The 27,007-nt window shown below is 31.5% G+C and overlaps 1 protein-coding gene across 3 annotated transcripts in view; it reads right to left on the bottom strand.

Annotated features, from left to right (window-relative positions):
* Pli (E3 ubiquitin-protein ligase pellino) overlaps positions 1-27,007 on the bottom strand; it is a 270,152-nt gene that overhangs the window by 32,168 nt on the left and 210,977 nt on the right. The gene's annotated exons all lie outside the window — the stretch shown is intronic.

The raw sequence follows: 27,007 nt of genomic DNA, 5'->3' as shown, positions 1-27,007 counted from the left end.
ATTGTGATTGCTAAAAACTTTGGTTTTCAGATTTCAAAATAAATACCCATTTTAACTATCCCTGAATCCATTTTGACTAGTTTCGTATGTATGTATGTACATATGTATCTCGCATAACTCAAAAATGATTAGACATAAGATGTTGAAATTTTGAATTTAGGACTGTTGTAGAATCTAGTTGTGCACCTCTCCTTTTGATTGTAATCGACTGAACCAAAAATGTCCAAAAAAGCCCCAAAAAATTTTCTTTTTTAATTTAAGTATATTGATTTATTAATAATTATTAACCCACGATTGTAAAAAAATGTTTACAATAAATAATTATTTAATAATACCAATAAAAAAAATATGAAAAAAATTTATTAATGAAATAAAATTTTAAGTACTTTTAAAAATGTACACGTAATTTAACAGGCATTATTACATATGTGTATACATAATAGATTTGGTGAAACATCTGATTATTTAATATTAATTGAAAATTATAATTTAGAATCGTATTATTTTTTGGATTTTCTTGTTTAATTTTATTTAATTATTCTGGAATTTCTGTTTAATTTTATCTACATTAAAGTTAACCACAGAGCGACTGAAAAACAGACCAACACAAGAATACCATACACACTGAGGCATACATGCCTAATTTTTAATAAATTGCAAAACATTCTTATTGCTTAGTTCATTACTCCTCTAATATTGCCGGACAATATTCTCCTTTAGTCAGAGTTGATCATCATTTCGTTTTTGTTACCAATCAATTAATCACTCTTTGGTTTGATGTAATTCTTCTGATCTTAATTTGTGTACACGTTCTCTAGTTTTCAAATTTTCTCTCTCTTTATATTCATCATCCTCTCTTAATCTTTTATTTTTCCTCGGTCTTAACGTTTTCTTCCTCTTTATATTTATCATCTTCTCTAAATCTTATTATTCTTTCTTTGGTTTTAACATTTTACTTCCTCTTTATATTTATCATGTTAATTTAATGTTTTTATTCTTTCTTTATTTTGCAAAATTTTCTTCCTGTTTTTTTTTTTTTTTTTTTTTTTTGTTTTGCAGCATTTTCTTCCTTTTTATTCTTTCATTGGTTTTAACATTTCTTCCTCTTTTTTTGAGATATATTTCTTCATGTGATCTTTCTTTTTCTTTTATGATTGTTTCTTTTTCATTTTTGATTATTCACCAAATAATCCAATAATAAAAACTGAATACTTTACACCATAAAGGTTGAAATTAACATTTGTAACCAGTATACAGGATTTCATTAAACAGAATAGTTTAATTATTAACTTTTATTTATAAGACACACCAGAAATCTGAAACTTTTGGTAATCAGCAACTCACAAATATACGAATAATACTGATCTAGTAATACGAGTAATAAAGGGACTTTTACTCTATCCTAATATTTCATGTAAGATAGTTGGATTAATAATTGTATTAATGTTTGATGTTAATAAAAATTAATATTTCAGCAATTGTGTAACTGTACAGTTTATTAAAGAACTAGAGGATCATAACTCACTTTCAAATGAAATGCAGTAAGAAATGTGTAATGTAATTTAATAGATGTACAAGGAAGTCACATGGTGTCCACATTACATTTTTTTAAATTTTATTTGTGATGACACATACATAAACAAAAAAGAAGTATTTTTCACAGATGGCTCATTCAGTGGTATTATTTCAAAACAATATTAACAACAAATACAAAATATATATTTTTTCAAATATTAATAACCTATAGCGGTAACTTGACATGGCTTACATCTCAATGAAATATTTTCACAAGCGTTTTTAACTAATTAAGGGGTTACACTTATGACTTGAAACTGAAGTAAAAAGAAACTCAGTTTCAATTAAAAATCTTAAGCGCTTTTTTTTATAATACAGTATCCAATATGTAAAAACAATAAGAAACAATCAAATAGACTCATACTCAGAGTTTAGTGCAGTTAACATTATTCACTAATAAGTCTTACAAACAAATTCAACTCGTAAGGGTTGGCAATTTATGCACAGTGGCAAAATCATACATCAAATAGAGCAATATTATCAGTAATCACGAGCCAGTGAAACAAGAAACCATACAAAGCAAAACTTACCTCTAAATAAAGATATTACGGACAAAAAAAATTAATATTTTTTTTTTTAAACTAAAAACAAAGTTTAAAATTATCTAACAAGCAAGGTTTTTTTTACACAAAGGATAACATTTACAAATCACTCTTCAACAATAATAATAATAAAAGGACACATTTAAATATAAATAAATAAAACAAAACAAAATAGAAATAAATACAACACACTAACATCTAAGAATACAGTTATTAGTAAACAAAATAATTGCAGAGATGACTGACAGTTTTACGAGATAATTTTAAAAATATTACTCCTCTGCAGTGTAAAATTACAATAAGAGATGATTATAATTGTTAAGTGGAAGTTTGGAGACTCATTAATTTTAATAAGAAAAATCAAAACTTCAACGCCCACTTCAAGTAGGCCTACCTACAACTAATAAAACAATCTTAACGGCTGACATCTCATTAAGTTTACATAAAATTCTAAAGGATAACACCAAATCTCTCAATCTTTTCTTTTGTTTTTATCAAATTAAAATTAAGAGACCCTACTGATTAACAATCAATCACGAAATGAAAAATCTTAACGGTAAACAAAAGCTTAGCTATTAGAGAAAATGAGTAATAAAAATATGAAATTTTTAAAGGATATATATTTTATTTTTTTAATTCCACCAAGCACATTTTATGTGTATAAATCAATTAATTATTGTAACGTATAAATAAATTGTAATTAACCTAATAAATAGTAGTTTCAGAATAACAGAACTATTTTACCGACCCAGATCTGTATACGTATATAAAAGCACAGCAAATAAGTGGGATGTAATGAATTAATTCTTAGAGAGAGAGCGAGAGAGAGAGAGAGAGAGAGAGAGAGAAAGAGAGAGAGTGAGTGAGAGAGAGAGAGAGAGAGAGAGAGAGAGAGTGAGAGAGAGAAGAATAATATGAAAAATCATCATACAAAATGGTAATTAGTAAATGTGACGGTAATTAGTAATTGGTAAATTTTATGAGTAAATGTTTGTAATGTTACAACCTTAATTAGATACTTTAATTGTTTCATATGTTCAAAAAAAAACCTCATTCAGCAATCACTATTTTAATACGTAATGACTACAACAACGTTTTTCGACAACCGCTTAATTTAAAACGACGACCCTAATATATACTAAAATGTAATCTGATCAGAATATTCTTTTTACTTTCTCGTACTACAGGGAAGTATTGTAATCGCGAAAAATTTCGTACGGATCTCGCATAACTCAAAAACGGATACCCGTAGAATTTTCAAATTGTGGATTTAGGACTGTTGTAACATCTAGTTGTGCACCTCCCCTTTTGATTGCAATCGACTTGACCAAAAATGTCCAAAAATTTCTTAACTGCAGTAATAAGCCCTCATTGAGAGCTTTTCACCGGTATAACATAAGTGGTACTTATTTTATTGGTTCCAGAGTTATAGCCAAATAAAATTTTAATTAATGAAATTTTTGTATTTTACAAGCGGAAGGCATATCGGTTCGAATCAACTTCATTTCCGACTTTTTTTAAAATTTAAACATATTAATTTGTTAATAATTATTAATCTGTGTTGTAAAAAAAATGTTTTACATTAATACAATAAATAATTCAGAAGTTATTCAGTGAAATAAAATTTTATGTACTTTTCATTAAAAAAAAAAAAAAAATACGTAAATGTAATTTAATAGACGTACAAGGAAGCAATGTCGTGTCCAAATCAAATTTTTTAGAATAGTTTTTACAATATTTTTACCATAAACAAACTCACATAATGTAAAAATTTGTACTCATTTTTATCAGTTTTTGATCGTAAACCCTTTTCGGATAATTATTAATTATTGAAATCATGTCTTTTTTAACAAGTTACAGTATGTAGATCTCAATAAATAAAAATAAAACTTTTCTCCAACAAAAATAAAAATTTACAAGATATTAGAAGCTAGTAAAAAACAAACCTAACAAAAGCCGACAGGAATATTAGCTATTCATTTGACAAGTTTACGAAAGTTTTAAAGCTGAAAAACAAATGAAAAAACGTGGACTCATTTTTGAATTCTCGGATGAGGAAGAAGCGAAACGGATAAATCATCCGCACAGTTTCTGAAATATTTTAAGGAATAACACCAAGGTGAAATAAAAACTAAAAACCGTAACAATCATGACTCACAGTTTGTCCGCCTACATTATGATATACGTCGCAGTTAACACGCACGCGTCCGGAGGAGAGAACACCGATTACTAACGTACTAGACTCTATTTGCTCATCTGTATTCGTGACACGTTCTCAAAATAACGTAATATGTTCCAATAATAATTTACATCAATTTTTTAACCCTCAAAAGTAATATCCAACGCATGCGAACGGGACATCGTAAAGTACAATAATTATAGGGGAAAAAATGAATCGACCGATCGATTCGATCACCCGTTACATACAACAAAAATTTTTGGGTACTTACGTATTAACGCCACCGCAGCTACAGCTTTATTTAAAATAAAAACTAAGTAGTCAATCGGATTTCGGTGGAAAATGAACAGTCTCTCTATTAATTTTAATAAATGGTTATTTATATTTATTTATTTTATAAATATAATTTAACCTACGCTCGCTAACCTTGAATAATTAACACCGTAATTTTTTGAGTATTTATTTAATAAATTCAGTAATTATTGCAATTATTTATTATTTAAATAATCAAAACACTCCTGTTAATTAGTCAAGGTTAGCGAGCGTAGGTTAAGTTTGGTTAAATTATATTTATGAAATAAATAAATAAATATAAATAACCATTTATTAAAATTAATAAAGAGACTTCATTTTCCACCGAAATCCGATTGACTACTTTGTTTTTAAATAAAGCTGTAGCTGCGGTGGCGTTAATACGTAAGTACCAATTTTTGTAACGTAAATTGTTTAATACACATATCTCCGCCCGGTGCTTATTACTGTATCATAACAAATATTATTACTGAATATAATGCACTAGTATAATATTCGTAATGACAAATACGTAAAATATATTTTACTAAACAAAATTATTACAGGATAATATATTATAAATGTGCATATTCAAATAAAATAATTCGCTATAATGTAGAAAATAATCGCACGAATTATATGGGGGGTGGGGGGAATATTTCCTTTGTAATATAGATAATTATAATAACATGAAAATAGCTTTAAACAAAAAATAATAAATAAAATTTATATTAAAAAAAAAGAAGTTAAACTTTTACAATTATGTTTTCTAAATTTGTACTTTTCAAAGTCAGAATAAAATTAAATACAATTAAAGTACTTTTTCTGGTCTAATTTTTTTTTTTAATCTGACAAGTATTTTTTGAATCGAATCGAAAAATTATTATTTTCTAATATTTGGAACAGATTTTAAAATTACAGTTTATTATATTTTACAATATTTTAGTTATATTTTTATTTTAAACACGCACAGGCCAAAAAAGGACCTGTGCTGAAAAAACCAGTCGGTAAGAAACGCAAAGGCAATCTTAATAAAAGAAAGAAAAGGGCCGTAGAAAAACATCGCAAAAACACTGCTATTATAATGAGTACGAAGACTCGTAGGAGTGTAGAAACTGTAAGAGCTTTTTTTTGTTGTTGAATTTTCGCGCTTAAATACTACGAATATCAGAATATCATTACAGTATAATAAACAATTACTCTATAACAATCCAGTAATAAACTGTGAAATGAAAAAAAAGAGCTATCTTCAAATCATCTAAGACGTCATATTTTTCGTTTAAATATGAAAAAAGACACAACGGAACTACCAAAACTTCCTTTACAAAATATAAAAAAACAATTATCAAAATCAAGCTAACTGGCGAAGAATAAGGTTTAACCACACACACACGCGCGCGCGCTCGTGTTAAACGAGAGCATTCTCCTTTTTGCGAAGTCGTTGAAAAATGTTAAGCATTAATCATTTAATATTTTGTTAACATATCTATATTCTAATGATATAATATTACCGCAACCGAAATTCATTTTTTTTTTTCAATTTATTATTTTTTTTAATTACGGCCTTTTTTTTGATGATTAATTCACCATAAGCTTTGAAGCTTGTGCATGGAAATGTGAAATGGAAATTTTGCAGCGTACGAAAAATGCCACGCCTGACCGAGATTCGAACCCGGAAAGCCTTTTATCTCCAGATGAAAGGCTGAGACGCTACTACTCCGCCAAGGAAATCGGCGATTTTTTCAACGTAAGCCTAAATTCTCAACAAAAAAAAACTTCAAAAAGTCCTTTGTAGTCGAGTTCGTGATTAAGTAATTTGTATTATAATATAAAAAGAATATTAGATAAGGAACTTATACTCAATTTATTATTAAAGAGCTAAAATTTTAACTTTCTAGTATTACTATATTTTTACCTGATCCGTTCAGAACTACCGAGATCTACTATTATCGAGCCCAAATTAATTAAAATTAATCGTTCCGGCAATTGAAACCGCCTGAAATCTATTTAAAAAATCGTCCAACATATAAATTCTTTAAAACGAGCTCCAAACTTTCTGAAGAAAAGTTAATCGATAAATGAAAGAACGTAGTACGATTACCATCAAGGTTAAGGATTTTCACGTCTAAATAAAAATACCTATCGAAACATTTCTAAGATACAACAGCAACAATCTTAGAAACAATTCTAAGATTTGATGTAATTTCACGTCAAACTAAATATTTTCCTCTGTATTCTTTACGGAAGAAAAATAAAATTATACATCCATCGAGAGGCGTTAATTATACAAAGGAATAAAGAAAAGGAAGGATACGAGAAGAAAAGGAATAAATATTCCATTTTTAAATTTTAAAGCACAGATTATATTAATTGATTCGTAACGACTTAACTTTCAAATAAAACTCGACATAATAAACCGTTACAATGGGAGGAAAAGTTTAATTAAGCAGATCCTGTTACTGTTTCAGTTAATGACGAGTACTGAACCGGGAAAAAACGTTAAAATTACAATAAGTTATCGTGAAGTGGATACCTCCCAAAAAAAGGTTTCATATCTTAAAAGCGATCCCAACGAATAATATGAAGTAATATCTAACAATTTAATACAACTTTCAGGGTAACGACCGAACATCCATTGAAAATAGCTGTGCGTGAACGCCGTGTAACTTAATATACGACAGTATAATAAATCTTCATACAAAGAAGTCGGACTGCGTTGCATTGCGCACAAAAAAGTTACGATTAATATAACATGAAAGTGATAGTAAGATTAAGCACGTAAAATAAAAAAAACACGTTTGTTAAAGTTATTTAATCGATAAGCTACAGTTTCATTAAGCTATACGTTAATAAAATAAGAGTATATAATAATTTCACAAGCTGTAAGTAAAATAACCGACGTAACGATTCGGTGAACTTAACGTAAACGCATAAATCGAGAAGTCCAATACTACATACGACCGGAAAAAAACATCAGTTACTGAGCCGTGCTGAGGCGGCGCGAGTAGTGTCATCGTCGAATCGTGCTTCGATATCCTGACTTGTACTGTTCAACCATCCGTTCCCGAAGCACGAAGTAGGTCGCGGGCATCGCACCTTACCTATCACACCGATTTACTTAACAGAAAATATACGTACTGCTGGTATAATATAAGGTACATACGTGATCGTTATAAACACGTTAAAAAATAAATTATAAAAATAAACCGTTCGGGAATGTACGGAAGGCTTACTGTTTTACAGAAACGGCAATAGAAGAGGAACAGATAAAGATTACCGACGAAAAACGATCAAACTGAATTATTAAAAAATGGAGAATATTTAAAAAGGTCCCTTCTCATGTTTAACAATCTACTAAAAAGATATAACCCACATTCACAGAATGTCACGATGAAATGGAACAAATATACAACAGACTAATCCATTAAATATACGGTAACAAGACCAAATATAACTAACTTCAGTAACAGATTCCTGCCAATTAAAAAGAAAATAGTATAAAATAATAACGGAAGGGATCCAGAAGGGGACTAAAAGGAACCCTTTTTCTAAGGCTAACAGACCCGTTTAACAATCGTTCTTTGTAATACTGCTCGCTGACACAACTGAACAGGTGTTGCTCAACGAGAATTACCAGATCAGGGTAGGAATTTATGGGAAAATAAGGTCTCTGACGATAAATCTAACGCTTCAACATTTAAGAAATTTGAGTCTGATTTTGGAAGTCAAGAGGATACAAGCATAAATAACTCCAGGACCGACGAGTTAAGATCAGTGAAGAAGCGAGTATTTTCGTGCGTATAAACGTAGTGTTCGACGTGACGTCACAAGCTTTCTAGTGTGGTCCATGGGCGATTACAAGATGTTCGGTGAGTTACTAATGCCAATTAGAGAAAGGGATAAAGTATTAAATTCGTCCATAAACTATAGGGTAGTTTTATTTGTGAACAGAAAACTATCTGCAGTGAAAGAACCTTAGACTAATCTTATCTTCGTAGCAATGTAATACCAGTTGTTAAAGGTATAATATTGACGGTCATTATAACGACTTTTGACAATTGAACTGAATTCTGGTATCTACAATTTAAATATTTTAAAATAAATCCTGACCTTACTTTAAATTTTATTTTGTATGTAATCACTGTTTATAATTATTATTATTTGTTTATTATTGTCTTTATTATTGTTACTGTTGTTGTTATTATTATTGATTCTTCTTATTTTACTTATATTTTCAAACTAATAAAAAGTAATTTTATAAACATGTTCAATTGTTAATCTCTCAATATTCCCATCGAACCACGAACACGCGACAATACATATGTAATACGGACTAATTCAATATACCAGACTAATATATTCAGTTCGCCAATTTTATTTCATTTTATTAGGAGACGTATAATAGAAACGTCGCGTTGATAATAATCCACGATATTTCGTACAAATATGCCGTTTCAGAATAACATATTTCTAGATTTCATCTTCCAGAAATTTAATTCTTGAAACTGTCTTACAAATAAGCTCCATTTCTGCGTGTAGACATTCCTGCCTTACGATGCCATAGCAGCAAATCGCACAATATCCCCGTACCTATTAACGAAAACAGATGCATCCGAGTAGGATTAAGCTGAATCAGATAAAAAAATAAAGTTGTTGATTGACGAATACAGTCGGACTGTAACGGGTTTCATCATTCCGACATCCACAGGTCTTTAATGAAACTCATCGATCTCGTTTACCTTTGCTAGCATTAGTTCGCAGAATTGTCGTCGCGTTAGGTAATCGACGGATGCGAATTCCCGGACGAACTGCGACTTTTACGATCGGTAACAATAATCTTTGAACGCTCGAACGATATTCTCTGCTAGACGACTAATTGAATGATGTAGGACTTTCTAAGACGGCAGCAGTTCGAACGGTCTCGATATCGAAAAGTTTTACCCTTGATTAAACCGCACGTGTCGGAGGAACGCTCGTGATGACCTATATTAAAAGGACATCACGCACCGTTTCACCGATCCTGATAAGTAAATCGGAAGATGCCGTAAGCCGGGTTTCAAATTTACTCAGCGCTACCGACAACTTTTGAAATGTGCCGTCTCTTGAGAACACCTGTACATACCACGCATCCAAAAAAGTCATTACTAATTTCTATAAACCAATTAATTTCTTCTGAAATACAAAACAAATAAAATTCACGCGACAAATTTTAATCGATAATCTTTTACATATCTTATTCGTCTCGTAATCGTTAAACCGAACAGCGTTAAATCCCGGAGCAGGATCACGTTTATCGTACATAAATTTGGAAAGACCGGCCGAAAGAAAAAGGTGCTTAGAATATGAACGAAGAGCGGATAATCCTGTACGACCAAATTAGAACATAAATTAAAAATAATAATTAAATATTTAAATAATGTTTAAACGATTAAATTAATGATAAATCGGAACAAATGAGAAATTAAAGCGGGGTCTTCCAACGTATGTATGTATGTATATATATATATATAAAAGCTATAAATAGAATACAATGAAGTTTTACAGGAATACCCTTGAAACAAACGTAGATTTAAACATCTACCGTTTGGAAAACTTAGTAAAGATATAAATGAAATTTTGAAACCCATACGTAAAAATATAAGTATAACCGTTGAACTAGATTTCCAATCTATACATTCATTATTCAAATTTAAAAGGCCATGCTCGCTTCTTATCTTATTGCGCCATGAACTGTAATAAATTTCGATAAACTATACCGACTTCCTTTGGAAACTCGAATATCATTTTATATAGCGATATAACTGCACCGAGCTCGATCATCTAGATGATGTCAAACATCGCAGTTTAAAACGCTGTAACGTTTATCGATTCCTCGACACGAATAAGTTTCGACCGAAAGCAGGGCGTGTACACCGGGTAGCTTGTCGTACAGAAATAAGCGGGGTAATATGCGCAAGAGGAAAGAAGAATCCGAAATTTTCCACGGCCGAGGCCATCTAAGTAAGACTGAATTCTTAGTTACTCCTTTAATATGTCTGGATTATACGAAAATAATTTCGCTACACCTAATAGTTGTACAGATAACCTAAAAAGACACCGGTCGCCTTTTACAAAAAAAGCGATTCTGCCGAAACCACGAACAACAAGCATCAAGAAAATTAAAAAAAAAGGGCGAAACACCCAATTGAGAGCCTACTTTAGGGTTTGGTGATAACCAAAATTAGCCTTTCTAAGAGAAAATTTTAAAATAAAATGTTCCGTCGCCTTCTTTTACTCGGCCGACTATACCGTTACACATTGGCAAGCAAAACCCGCCGAAATGAAAGTGATAATCGACTCCGCGAATGAAATTTCAAAACGTTTACAGCAGGGGATTGCAGTATAACAAACAAATAGTTAATTCAGTTTTTAATTTTTTATATAGCTTCACATTTGCACCGGTATTAGAAAATTTGAAAATTCTACTTAAAAATTAAAGACATCCTCCTTTTGTTACAAATTCTATTTAAAATTAATTACCAGATAACAAATATTAATTAAGCAAAGACCTTGCGACAAGTTTTCACGATCGAAACATTTTATGATCGCTCTATTCGACCTTAATACATTCGAAAAATAAATTTCTTTAATGCCAGATCGAATTCCACGAATCTTCATAATAAATAATTTCGATTAAATGAAGTATCAAATTAACACTATCACCTTATTTAACGGCTGACTAAATCTTTCCACTTTAATTCCAAAATCTGTCGTTTGTTAGAACGTATGCGATCAATAATACCTTGTTTCATGTTTTAATACATCGAATTTGAATGAAATACATGAACAGTGAATTACGTAATAGACGGTTATTTTGCGTACACCGTCTCTCTTTAAGCTCGATAAAATAAATAAAACAGAAGAATCCTTACTTATTGTGTTATCAAACGCAAAAGGATGTTCAAGGTGATTAATAACCAGAAAATATTGTACAGTTTAAGGAATAAATAAATTATTACTAATTAGAAGACCGTTATTGGTTATTTCACGGGAAATAGAAACAGAGAACGTCGTTAATTAAGCGCACAGATTCATTTATCTAACCGTTAAGATTTTACGAAAGCCAGATCTATACTTAATATTGATTTCGAGAATTAAAATACTTCAAAATAAGATAATGTTTTAACCGGTATTTACTATATGTAGTATTAATGACGTGTCTACGTAAGTGCAAGATTATAAGAACACTTAAAACATACAGACGAAAATAAAATCGATAACAGATATATTTTTATGCGCTATCTCAGGAGGAGAGAATCGAACGATTAGACTTAATCGCACTAGCTAACACGGATAGGTGATATTTAAGAGAGAAAAAAATAACAAACCGAATTAAAAACGGATGCTTAGTTTTCGAAGCCGAGCCGATAAACTGATACCGTTTACGACTATTGTGGAAAATCAAATTAAAATGTTAGAAAAACCCATCTCAAAAGATATATTTATTATAATCAAAGTTTCCGTTAATATTATGAATGAAAGGTAGTTAAAATACCTGTATTATTTATAAGACGTAATCACGAAAATAAAAACACGACCAGGCTGTTTAGTTATATAGTAGCTTACATTATATTTATATGGCAAAGTTAATCGGATAAAATTGTTCATCTTGGGGTTTTGCAGTTTTTAACGTTTCGATACCCTTTTAAAAAAAGAAAATTACGGTTGAAAAGCTCCGGAAGGATGTAAACAATTAGTCGCAGGGAATACGGAATTTACGGGTCCCGTATTTCAAGATTTTATTGGAAGGTTAATTTAACTATTTCGCGCAATTTAATACCCCTTAGGTAGCTAAGATACTTTCTGATGATCTTTGCTCTTATTCAAATTCTCATAAAGGATTGTGGACAAAAAGGTTTTTTTTTAGTATACCGGCTCTTTCACTCAGGGGTGAAGGGATAATTAGCCTAATTTTTCTTTTTTTTGCTTTTACGTCAGTTATCGTACTAGTAGATAACTCGAAATTTTCCAGGATACGTCAGAAAAATGATGCGACTCTTTGCTAGCTTTTTTCAATTATTTAATTAATTAACACGAATTAGTAACGAAAGGAAAATTTTCAAAGTATCATTTGAAATTCTACAAGAAAATAGTTCAAAATTGATACTGAAAAAAATCAAGTGTAGAGAATTAGACTACTAAGGATTTACTATTTAATTATGTATTTTACATGAAGAACACTTAAAAATAAAACAGACGCATTACTTCATTGAAATACTCGAGAAAATATTAATAAAATTTATTAAAATGAATTTTAAAATCATTTAATAAATAAATAACTCTTGGAATTAATATGACGACGTAGTTTAAAATTCATGTAATGGATCTTTGAAAAAAGTTCAAATTAATATTGAAAATAAAGAAGGAAATAGACCATGTATTATTTGTTATAACAAATAAATAAATACATAAATTTTGTTAAAGAGTATTTGTTTTAAAGTATTTTAGAAATATTTTTTAAATAATGAATCCTGTAGATCAGAGGTTTCTCAACCTGGGGATTGCGTGTAAAGCCTACAACTTTACACGTAAACAGTAACGACATCATTTTGAGAGAAAAAGTCATTTATTATAAACATTTTACATACATTTATAAGTACACAAGTAAAGAAAATAAATTAATGCAATGGTTGCGTTTGTTTTTCATTTAAAAGTTTCTTCATAGGAGGATCTATGTTAGAAACACAAAAGCAAATCGTTTTCACGTGATAAAAGACGATTCCTGAATTTAGTTTTTAGCGCAACCCAACACGAAAAACCCTTTTCACAGAGGTAAGACGGTAGTGAAAGGGATTAATATTTTCAATGCTTCTGTGACATTCCATAACCACTTCGACGAACAAGCCAAAACGTATCTAAATCTTCAGATGCGAATTGAAGTTGTAACGTTTTATCGGCAGACATTTCGATGAACCGGTCGTAAATGTCAATCGGTAATTTGGCAACTGCAACAACGTTTTCAATATATGGATTCAGTACCTATCTCTTCGAGAAATCATTTTTATCTTCCGGGAAATACTCCGCCGACTGAAAATTTAGTTCACGTAAATGCATCTTCATGCAACCCAAACATGTGTTGAATAATAGTGTCTTCTTCATCCAAATTTTTCTCAACATAATCGGAAGTAAGTGGAAATAAATCGAAATGTTTGCTTTGAAAGCGAATAATCTAGATAGCTAAAGCGTGAACTTTTGTCTGTCATTAAAAAATGTTTTTTCACGCCCTTGTAAATTCACATTCAAGTCGTTTAAATGCGAAAAAACATCACCTACGTAAGCCGATAGAAACATATACTTATTCTGTAAAACATGGAGAATGGCGTTTGTTTATCTGGAAAAATATTATTAATTCAATTCACAATTCCAAAAATCGGGTTAACATTTTCCCCCGCGATAACCATCTAAACGTCTGTATGGAAAAGAAGAGATTTTTCCTTTACGCTTATTTCATCGTATACTTTAGCAAACAGCCTATCCTGTAACAGTAGACTTTTAATAACGTTCACCAGTTTTACAGCGTTACAAAGAATTTGTTTGAGGTTTTTGGCATATGTTTTGTGGCAAAAACATGTCTTATGAAGGAAGCAGTGCATCCATTCCGCCCTTGGTATAAGAAGATCTATTTTTTTTTTTCAAAAATTCACTGTTTTCGCCTCTGCACCATCCCTATACTGCAATACATGTTATTCAATCTACGTTATAGTTTTTAGTAGCTTCATAAAAAATATCTGGTTTTGCAAACCAGGTACTGATTTGCAAAACAACATAATTTCTTTGATTGATCTTTTCCTGTCGTATTTATATTTCACAAAATATAAGAACTAAGAAATGTTTGCTACATCTGTTGATTCATCAAATTTATCATTAAAAAATTGACTTGAACTTACTCGGTGGATTATCTGATCGCGAATATCGGTACCATGTCATCGATTCCCCTTGATACTGTGTCGTTAGAAAGGTGAATTTTTTTTCAATTATTTTTCTTCTTCCACGCCTATTACAACACTAACCATATCAATTGCAGCAGGCAATATGAGTTCTGCTACATCTTAGCTACTTTTTATGCCACGAGGTAAGATGCTTCAAGTGTACTTTTATCAGTACAACTGGATTTACGAATAGAAGCTTGTTTTCTCAAAGTATGTAATTTTCTTTAGAGAAATTCCAAGGGTTTGCTTTTATGATCCGGATCTTTAGTTTCCAAGTGTCGAATTAATTTTGACGGCTTCATGCTTTCATCGGAGAGGACTTCATAGAAAACAACGCATCGTGGCTTTCCATCTAATGATGTAAAACCATAATTTAAATACCTGTCGTTGTACTTGTCTTTTTACCAATCGATTCAGTGGATTCAAATCGGCTAACTTCGTATTTTCACATTTTTTTTTATTTTGAATAAGAATTTAAGTGAAAAAAAAATTACACCGTTCAACCGCGCGCTAAAAAAACCGAAACCAAAACCTCAATTATCATGAATTTCAACGAAAGTACGCTTTTAAGAACTGAAATAAAGGAACCAGACGCACACTTCTCATTCGTAACTGCCTGACGTTCTGCAATCCCTTACGCCTCTTTTATATTGCTGAAAGCACGGCATGTTCAAAAGTATCATATACTTGGTCAATCATGAGGCTCTCAAGTTAATATTATGCATACAGACCAAATCACTGTTGAACCAAACTACCTGCGCACGCGGCCGTATCGTTGCTAGCGTAACCGAAAACATCATGCATGCTTCTATCAGCTGACACCTGTAGTACGGCTAATTAGAACTGCTAAACTAACATTCATCAAAATTAAACTAATTGATAATACACCTCAATATAAAATTTAGAAATAATTATGATGAATTCGTTAATTAATGTATTTAATTTTAATTTATAATATTAAAATCAAAATATGATCTTATAAATACGGTGCTTCATCTATAGCATGAACTAGACATATTATTTTAATCAGATTCATCCAATAAAATGCGAAATTATTTAATAAAATACGGCAACTAAGTATGTTATTGTAATAGTGCGATAAAATAATTAGGTAGTGTAATATTTAAAAACATATTTTCTGCCAATTAAATTACAACTATTATGAACTATTTCATAAATGTTATTGTAATAACAGTAAAAAGCGATATTTTACTGTATTTACCCTAGTACAAGGTTCAGGTACACATCAAGTTGAAACCTGTAAATTGCTTATGTTTGTACTCTTCATACATGCATATTCACACCCGTCGCTATCAACCAAGCTAAATAGTTTTATCTAGGGTTTCATTGGGTTGTGATTGGGGAAGGGGTTGCGAAATAGTCATGTATTTTTTTTTTCACTTTTTCGGGGTCGTGGAGCTAAAAAGATTAAGAATCTCTTCTATACGCTATAAGAATAATCGCAGTATTATTTCGCCTATTATTCATGTTAAGGTTTCGTAAAAGGTCATATACTAGCAAATTAAAACGGGAAGGAGTAAAAAATACCACAATTGAATTTAAAAAAATAATTTAAAAACATATCCGTTTTTAATTTGTGTAATATTCTAACAATATTCTTCCTCATTTATTATAATTTGTTATAAATCCTTCACGCTTGTCTAATGTAATTTTACCCGAAGTTTAATTTAATTTAATAAATTGATAAGCGGTTAAATCATTTATAATATTTTATGTCATTAACGTACAACAGTTATCAAAGATTGAACACAATTCAACAACGGTTCAAGGATTAAAATTTACGAACAGTGTAAAAGGGACAAATAGCGGCGATCTTTATCGCTACTGTACGACTATTACGTAGCACTTCCTTCCAATTTTTATTCGCACACTAATCGTGTATCGCAAATTTATTTTATTCCGCTCGATAAATACATTTAATATCAGAAATTTAAAGTCTTTAAAATAATGATAATTTAATGATACCCAGTTTATAAGTTACAATAACATACCATTATTTTTACCTTGACAAATGCAATTTAAGTACACAGAAAAACATTTTTAACGACAAAAAAAAACAACACATCTATAATCTTAACCCGTATTAAATTTAATTGTAAAATACTCTTAATGGTAACAATTAAAATAATGTAAATTTTTAAACCGTTATTACCGATTTCATCATTTTAACAAATGAACAGATTCAATTCGGTTTAATAGAAAAAATAATACCGTATCAAACCTATTACTTCTTTAAACGCTGCATTTGGATTGTTTTTATCGTGCAAATAAATTACAATAAAAGTATGCTACCTGACGAACATGGATAGAACCGATTGAAACTGGTTGTGTCATCAATACATTAAAAACTTAATACAGCGATACTGCTTATAACAACGAATCGGCTGTACGACGAAAAGATTGGTTCCTGTTTGGTTTGCATTTAATACCATTTGTAGAAAAAAAACGTCTGCCTTCATGACACCAGCAATAACGTACATATTTATCTGTAGTTAAGTAATTTTTATCAGCTATAGCGATGGTGATATTGTTAAATCAAAGGAGGATATTTATATAATAAATACTGTACTGCATTCAATATTCCTTTAGAACTGTAGAAATTCATCATTAGTAACATATCACATCAACGTGTTCGCGATAAACTGTCGCGACATTCCAGAAAACCTAGCGCTTACGTCAGAATTTCTCGATCATTCAGTATTAGCGTCCCAATTTTCAATCATAATTGTCATAATTATTCAATCATAATTGTGCCCCCCTTCTCATACAATAACAATGTATACAACAATAATGTATTTTGAGTATTTTGACGCTAAAGCTTCACTCCAACTTCATTACAAACCTTACAAATTACCAAGAATAACTCAATTTATTGATGTTTGACAAATCGATCCGCTGCATTGATAAAACCAGAATCAATGCCTCTCTATTGCTCTGCCTTACGTCCTCCATATCGCACATTCTCGTGGTTTCACAAGAAGTTCCGATTTGTCTCCAACATTCTGGAACGTCTAAGCAAACGTGTAAAAATGCTGCACCTCGTTCGATTCCAGCCAGTCTCATTCGAGTCAATCGTTGTATCGCTATCGAATCTATCGTGTATGTTGTAATTTGCACGTTAATTGCAATTTACGGTATTAAATATTCACGGCAGTAGATTTATACAGAATCATGGATAAATTTTTAATTGGACGTAAACAAGCATTAGACGATAGTGAAGCATCATTAAGTGCACAAACGTACGTGGTTCCGAAAGTAAAATCAAGAATACTTAAATTTTGGGTTTACAAGTACTAAAGTAAATGAAGAAGAAAGGCCTCTGTGTGTCATTTGCACAAAAGTTTTGGTAGGAGACAGCATGAAACCTAATAAACTTAAATAAATAACATTTGGAAAGGCTCCATAGCGAGCGCGTTAACACACCCCGAGAATTCTTCGAATTAAAATTAAAATCATATGAAAAGCAAACATCGTTTAAAAAAAAAACTTTGTGGATGAAACATCTTTACTTGCCTCTTACAAAGTTTCATATAAAATAGCCTGATGTAAAAAGCCTCACACCAATGGTGAAAAGCTTGTTTTCCCAGCTGCAACTGATATGGTAGAAACTATGTTTGGAGATACGTTTGCCAAACAATACCTCTATCAAATAATAACTGTTGCCCGTCGAATTGCTGATATAGCTAAAGATGTACAGCATCAGCTTTCCGGGAAGTTGCGTGAAAAACTGTTTTCAATTCAACTTGATGAGACAACAGATAGCAATAAAGATGTTCATTTCATTGCCTATGTTCGATTTTCTGATGGTATGTCAGCAATAGAAGAACTACTTTTTTGCAAACAATAGAACTTAAAGTAACAGCACTCGCATTATTTCCTATATAAAATGATTCTATAAACGAAACAAACATATAGTGGAAAAATTGCGTCGGAATGCGCACCGATGGTGCTCTTTCAATGTCTGGAAAATTCCAAAGTATACAAGCACTTATGAAATAAAAATCTCCACAGTGTGTCTGGACATATTGCATGATCTACAGAGAAGCTCTGGCTTCGAAATAAATTAGTCCTGGTCTGAATATTTTGCTAACGACGGTTATAACCGTTGTTAATTAAATAAAAATGAGACCTCTAAAAATCAAGAATCTTTTCTGCATTTTGTAAGACATGGGTGCAGTACATTCGCGTTACTATTTTATTGCGAGGCAAGATGGTTATCACGTGGGAAATCTTGGCAACGGTTTATGAATTAAGAGATGAAATCGCGATTTTTCTTGAAGAGAAAAACCGACCGGAAGCCGAGAAGTTTCGAGATGGTTTATTTTTGATGGAATTGATCCACTTGGTCGACATATTCGAGAAATTAAATACGCTGAATCTTCAACTCCATAGAGAAAATACATATATGTTGGACACGAGTGAAAAAATTAATGCTTTTTGTAGAAAACTGGAATTGTGGAGCAGAAATTTAAAGTAAAAAAACCTAGAAATGTTAGCAAATGTGGATGATATGTTAAAACTTACAGGCTGATGAACATCTGAAGTTGTTTTTGTAACCGTTGAAAATTATTTAGCCATGCTGGCAAATAATTTAAAAAAGTATTTTCTTGCTGAAGACAAATCGGTAGCAAGTTACGAGGGGGTTACGGATCAGGGGGTTATGGATCCATTTAAAAATACTCCCGAAGGACTCTCAACTGCCGAAGAAGTCTTCATAGATTTCACGGCAAGTAGCGAAATCAAACAATAATTTAGTAATAAATCACTCTTTGAATAATGGGCATGTGTGGATGATGAGTTTTCTACACTGAAAACAAGAGCATTTCGTATACTACTACCGTTTTCAACATCCTACCTTTGCGAAACCGGACTTTCTGCGGTGGCTGCTTTGAAGACAAAATTTAGACCTCGGCTAAATATAGACAAAGAACTCAAGAGTGTCTATTTCTAACATTAAACCTTCTTTCGAAAAATGTTCTGCAAGACAGACCCAAGGGAGTCACAGTCACTAATAATTATTAAACTTGTTTTTAATTTAGTAATGATAGGTTATTAAATGCATTATGCAGTACTGATACAATCCTATTTATATCAGCGTAAATGTGTATTTTATTATTTATAATGTAAGAATGTGTTTTGTTTTGCTTTTATTTCAAATCAATACATTTCATTAATATATTTACTTTTAGATATGCTCGCCCCCCCCCCATTTATTGTTATATAGGGGGGGTGGGGCCCCCTAGGGAGGCGCGCCCCACAAGTTGAGAAACACTGGCCTACGTTGTATGATTCTCGGAATTTTGTCCTGCATTTAATAGTTTCCTTTAGCAGCAATATCATGACATAAATGTTAACATTACGTATTCAGCAGTAGTTAACATAAAACACTAATTATAGTACAGATTTCTAATTCGAATAGGATTCAACTTTTTTCTTTTTTTTCTACGCGTATTAAAAAATGTCAATAAGAAAATCACTTAACAATAAAAGAAAATTGGATATAATTTTGAAATTGCAGTCGGGTGAAAAACACACCGATATCTGTAAAGAATTATCATGAATCGCTCAACTATCTCAAACTGGAAAAAGAAAGATAAAATTAAAGAAGCCTTCCAGAAAAATAATTATTTTTATCTAAAAAAGAAGAAAAATAAATACGGAATATCAAGCACTCAACGAAGCATTACTTAAATGGTTTAAGATATAAAGAAATTCTTGCGTTTCAATAAACGATCTAATGGGAAGGGGAAAAGGTCGATTTCTGAAGAAAATTAGTAGAGTTTCGGAAAGTAAATGGGGTTGTAGATTAGGGTAAGTATAATTTGTTTATATGTGATTGGACAAAATGGCGGCCTTTCAAAAGTGGTGAAAATCGATTTTTCAATTTAATAAGTCAAAAGTAAACTTCCTAGGCGAAAACGTTCAAAATAAAAGTTGTAGGCATTTGCAGTACCTATAATTTAAGTCCTTAAACGTTGAATTTCGTTAATTAGTGACTGAAAAAAAGTCGAAAACCATTAAAAATGGCCGTTTTTTGTAAAGCCAAAATTTATTGCAAAAATAACATTTTGCAAAATAACGAGGCTGCTCAAAAAAAAATCGAACATTTATAATTACGCGCCACCGGAGATACTTAGTGATGTGCGGTTGGCAGCATTGTGTTTCACATAACCTCCTCTGTAATAAAATGTTTTTGGATTGATATTTCGTTTCGTTTTTGTGTTGTCAGTAGCGATTTTGTAATATGCGAATTTCAGTAGCAACGATACAACGTAAAATTTTGCGTGAAACTGGAAAAAACTTTCACTGAAACGTTTTAACTTTTGAAACAAGCCTACGGAGATGATGCTCTGGGTCGTACGCAATGTAACGAATGGTTTTCACGATTTAAAAGCGATCCTCAGTCAATTGAAGATGACTCTCGACCAGGAAGAGGCCATCGATTCAACTGATGACACCCACGTTCAGAAAATCAACGATCTGGTGCTTGCAAATCGTCGATTGACTGTCAAAGAACTTGCAAAAGAAGTTAGCATCTCGATTGGATCATGCTATGACATAGAAAAATTGACTGAAAAATTAAACGTGCATCGAGTTGGAGCAAAATTTGTTCCTCGTTTGATGACCGAACAGCAGAAAAGAAAAAACATCGAGTTGACGTTTTTCCGCCACTTTTTGAACAAGCCGATGACGATGAAACATTCATGAAAAGGATATAACCAAAGATGAATGTTGGGTTTACGGCTACGGCACTGAGATAAAAGTTCAATCATCACAATGGAATGGTAAAGGATCTCCACGTCCCAAACAAAGCACGTCAATCTCAATCCGATGTCAAAGTGATGCTCTGTTTTTTCGATTTTAATGTAATTGTGCATTTTGAATTCTTGCCTCAAGGTAAAACAGTGAACCGTACGTACTATCAAGGCATTTGTTACTGTTACTGTATACGTTGGCGAGAACTCAGATTCCTTCACCACGAAAATGCGCGCGCAAACTCAGCTTTGTAAATTCGTCAGTTTTGTGCCAAAAATCAGATGACTCTCCAGACCTGGCTTCTTGCGATATTTTCTTAATTCCGAATTTAAAATCAGTGATCAAAGTACGCCGTTTTTAAGACGTGATAACATTAAATCAAACTCGTCACGGACCTTAAAGGCCTCCAAATGAAGCTATCCAGGATTGCTTCGCGAATTGGAAACACCGCTGGGAAAAGTGTGTTTCCCCCCCCCCCCCCCGATAGGGGGAGTGGAATAATTTAAAGGGGACAAGGACCAATAATCTGTAAAATTACTAATAGAGATGAAAAAAGGAAGCTCGGTTATTTTCTGAACAGACCTCGTTCAGACACTTAACGACTTTTTTCTGCATCTCTTCTCTTAATTTTATCTAGACGTATATTACATTCTCTCTTTTACAAACTGATTTTTTTTAACAATGTTTATTATCAACATTTAAAATAAAACTAAAATATTTTTAAGTATTTTTTTTTCTAAGCGAAAATTACGTCTAATATCTCTCTTTCTGTTTACTTAAAAATTTCGTAGCTTATAAATCTTTTCCTATAAATCTCATGTCATATGCACTCGATTAACAACTATGCGATACCTGTTTTATTAAAATCTGGGCTAGTTATGAAAGGAAAAACAATGAAAACTGAAAAATGTCACATGCAACCCTTTTTATCATACACTCGAGTAGTCCGATTAAAAAAAGAGCAATTATGCATTTTTATTTTATCTTAATAAAATTACTAACACCACACGCATCATTAACTACTCCAAAAGAATATAAACAACGTTTCTATTTTCGATCCCATGTATTTTCAACTTTCATGCTATCCTCAGTTTCGATTATCCTTAGTTTTTCAAGTTAATTTTCTTACGCCTTTTCTTAAGTTTTTACAATAATCTGTTAAAACATGGAAAATTATAGATTCTACGGAAAACTTAATTTTCAAATAGAAAATCCTTATATAATCACAACACATCGAATCCTAGGTTCCGCTTTTCTATCAAAATCCAACTTCAATTCTAAAAAAACATCCGCATTCTGGCCTGGTAAATTCAAGTCGTAACACGGCTACATATGAACCGGTATTCAGGAACAATGGACACAAATAACCAAGGATTTCTGTTAAAAAATGAAATCTGTACTAGACGTTATTCTGAAGACTTCTTGATTATTACACCGTTCTCGTTCACAACTTGTCGTAAAAATACATGCAGGTTTGCCGAACTGAAATAATCCAATAACGATTTATATGGCAAAATTAAAATCTGCAAAATAGAAAAAATAGATTAAAACGGCTGTTGTATTGTGACAAGCATAAAAAATTAACAAAGTAAAATGAATAATGCAGTCGAATAGAAACCCAAATAATCGATTCGGTAGCACGATATCACCTCAATTTGCTTTCCCGATGTTAGAATTTTAAAAATATCTTAAATTAATTATTATGCACATTTTCTCCCTAGTTGGATTTTATCGGCGACACAATTATAAAAATCGATAACTAAACGTCATGAAAATTAAATTTTCAGTAGGAGGACTCGATTTAAGTTTTACAATCTGATAAGGAAATTGTAATATTACTAATAATACCAATAATCAATCTGATATTAGAATGCAACAAAAATCAACAAAACGATTGACGAGATGTAACGAGAATGCATTACCAAAACTATCCAAAAACCACCGCTTTCGCGGAAGTTTTTCGATTGAAAGGAAAAGATAGATGAGAGTGAAGCAGTTAAAGTTCCTTAAAAAAAATTCTTTGACAATAAAATTCTATTTTTTAAGTTTTTCATCCTTGTTAGATTTATTTATTAGTGAAATAAAAAGTGAATGCTGTATACAATAAAATAGTACTGCACAATTTATTTTTTTTTTTACCAAAAAAAAATTATGGGCATTATTAAAATCGTGAAAGGAACTCGCCTCTACATGATACTTCACACAGTACATTATTTCAAAGCTATAAGTTTTGATGCCAAGCCGATTTAAATTCTCGGTCTTTTTTTCCTAAGTCGAATAAACAAAATAATTCAGTTAATAGTAAATCGATCGACTGCTGCAGAATATACGAAGATAAAAAACAGAAAACGTCGTCGAAGAGTATTCGAAGAATAGCGACCAAATGAAATAACGTGTTGAAACACTGTAGTAATAGATGAACTCAAGCCGGTGGCCGTTTCAGCATTTTTTGAAAAAAAAATTTTTTTCTTTTATATTAATCGAAAACATAACGAGAAGGTAAGCTTTATAGAAGAAATTTATTCGCGATTACGTAAATTTGGTTAACCTTCAGATTCGGTTCATTAAATAATACTAGGCGTACTATCGGTACGCCTGATTCAGGAACTTTGTTTTTCTTGAGGTATTCCATCGTCGAGTACGATCTGTACCATTATCAAACGCCTAAATCATTACGATTGTGGCAAAATAGATAAAAATAATTCATTCCTCATTAATGGAAGGAAATAAATAAATAAAAATAGTTTGACAAATCGAAACCGTATTGTACATTTAGGTATCGTATTTACCGGAACAGGAAAGCGTACACGAACGATTCACAACCGTAGACTGCAGCCCTTAATATCCTCGCTCGACGTCATCCTAATTACATTTTTTCAACGAAAATTTCAACGAGCTCCAAATGAATAAAAATGAATTTATGGCGAAAAATGTCAATCAAAAATACGATTCGATATATCAGTTCAGATAGAAAATGTTAAAAAATAATGTGCGGCGATTCACCTCAGCGTGGAACTCTTAATAACGGCTTGCGCTTTAACGCCTATCACAAAACCTTCAACAAGCACTAATTTCTCTAACTTTATGATGCAACAATCCAGCAAGTAATATTTTATAAGTAACTTTGTTAATTTAATATAACTGTAAATAGTTAATAAGAATAATTTATTTTCTCTTTCATTTTCTGTATTACTATATTATGTTTTAATGTTATTTCATTAGTAAAAAAGTAAACGAGTTATTAAGTAATATTTTATTACAATGAACTATCTAAAAGAACAACCAAAATACAGCATCGGCCTAGCGGCTATCTTCTCCGGCAATAGCAACGCGGATTTAGCAGCGGCAGAAGACAAAGCCGACACGTTCCATACAGCGTTCTGTTCACACACAGCCTAAGCCGCGTAAAACGCATTCGCTATTTAAGAATCGGTGAAGATTTGAGATGGAAAAATAGCCCTGCCGATTATCCTAATATAAAAACCATAACCCGACGTAGCAAAGGCTTAATTTAATTTTATTTCTATATAGACCAATAAATATAAATAAAAAGTCCGCTATTTGTCTAAAACGTTAGCTGGAAAACTTAGCTTCCTACGTAAACCGTGCGTGCCTTTACATAAAAAAAAATCCCTTTCACTTCGCCGGAAGGCGGAGGTTGATTTCACCGGTGCTAAGTAGGAGGTAAAAAAAATGTCCACCTTAAAGTTAAGAAAATTTCAAATTTACTCAATACGTCAATGGTTGCATGTGAAAAAAAGTTTCACATGTTTAGCATACGACAAGCCCCATCTTACAATTCCAGCAACATTTTGATCATTCCTTGCCGTAAGCGTTAATTAAATCAAAACTTTTTTCAGACAAAAGTTTTAGGTAATGTTTAGAGGACTAACGACCACCTTAAAGAGATTCGATACTGTGCCTATTAAGGTTGGTATGGTTTTTTGTCTTCAAAACCCCATTTTTCTACTCCCTGAGCCAACGGTTGATTATATCAAAAAACTTTACTTAGATAAGTTTTAGGCCCTTATCCAAAGAACAATAAAAACTTTAAACGAATTTGGTATTTTACTTAATAAGAAAGTTATAGCGATATTTTGTTTATTCTGTCTTTTCATTTGTTTTTTGGGTTTTGATCATCCCATGCCGTAAGGGTTAATCATATCAAAAATTATTTCAGACAAACATTTTCGGTAATGTTTAGAGGACTAACGATCACTTTAAACTGATTCGATACTGTGCCTATTAATGAAGGTATGATTTTTTTCTTCGAAACCCCATTTTTTCCACCAGCTGGGCCAATGGTTGGTTATATATGCGCTATAGACTTAAATTTAAAAAAAAAATCTGATGTGGACACCACATGACTTCCTTGTACGCCTATTAAATTATATATACACATTTTTATTTTTAAATGAAAAGTACATAAAATTTTATTTGATTAATAACTTCTGATATTTTTTCTTATTATTATTGATTATTTATTGTAAAAGATTTTTCCAATCAGGGGTTAATAATTATTAACAAATCAAAATGTTTAAATTAAAAAAATAAAAGGTAAAAATAAATCGGAAATAAAATCTGATTCGAACCGATATGCCTTCCCCTTGTAAGATGCAAATATTTCATTAATTAAAATTTTAGGATATATCGTTGAAAAGCTCCCAATGAGGGCTTATTACTGCAGTTAGGAAAAAACCCAAATTCCAAATGTTTTGGACTTTGGGCTTTTTTGGATACTTTTGGTCTAGTCGATTGCAATAAAAAGGAGAGGTGCACAACTAGATGTTACAACAGTCCTAAATCCAAAATTTCAACATCCTACAGCTAATCGTTTTTGAGTTACGCGAGATACGTACGAACAGATGTCATGCCGAAACTGGTGTCATGCCGTACAACATTGCTTTATTAAATTAATAAAGCCGGTAAATAGGTGAAAAATGTGTTTCACCATACATAACACCAATTTCTTTAGAATTAACATACAGCTCGCAATAAATAAAGGATAGTTAATAACAAATAAGTAAACGTAGTTTGGAACCACTGTATTTATAGACGCGCTCCATTACATTCTAATAGAAAACAAATAAAAGAAAGCAGATAATCATCCGTAGTAATAAAGAAAGGAAATAAAAAAAAACATAAAAAAAATTAGCTTATCGCAGAATACGATTTAATTTATCGCAGAGTACATATATTTCTGCGCGTTATTTAACCGTTCACTTTTCATCACAACCGACGCCGCAGTACAGTTGGTGGTACGAATATATTCTTCGGCATATAAATTAACCAGGCGCCGATCGATCGTACTCTATAATCAGCGACAAGATTCGCAGTCACGTCGCACTAGAATGAATCGGGTGAAAAAAGTAACCGCAACAAATACGCTAAGTTCACAAACTACCGATACTAACACCTTTTTGATTCGATTCAATAGTTATCATAATTTACGACCCAATTTTATAAAGAACAAAAGAATATAGCATCGGTTTTTATACAGAGTCTCATCGTTATTATTTTATTAGTATTATTATTATTACTACTACTACTCGCCACAATTTATAAGAAAGCATTTTGTTCATGTAAAAAAAATTCACGTAAAAAACCTTTTAAAGATATCCCATCAAAGGGACAATATTTCTTCTGACGCGACCGACGTCTTGAATGCGTCAAGA

Source organism: Lycorma delicatula, chromosome 5, assembly GCF_047948215.1.
Source record: "Lycorma delicatula isolate Av1 chromosome 5, ASM4794821v1, whole genome shotgun sequence".
NCBI lineage: Eukaryota > Metazoa > Arthropoda > Insecta > Hemiptera > Fulgoridae > Lycorma > Lycorma delicatula.
The sequence above is the reverse complement of the archived record's forward strand: the minus strand, read 5'-3'. Positions and strand labels throughout refer to the sequence as shown.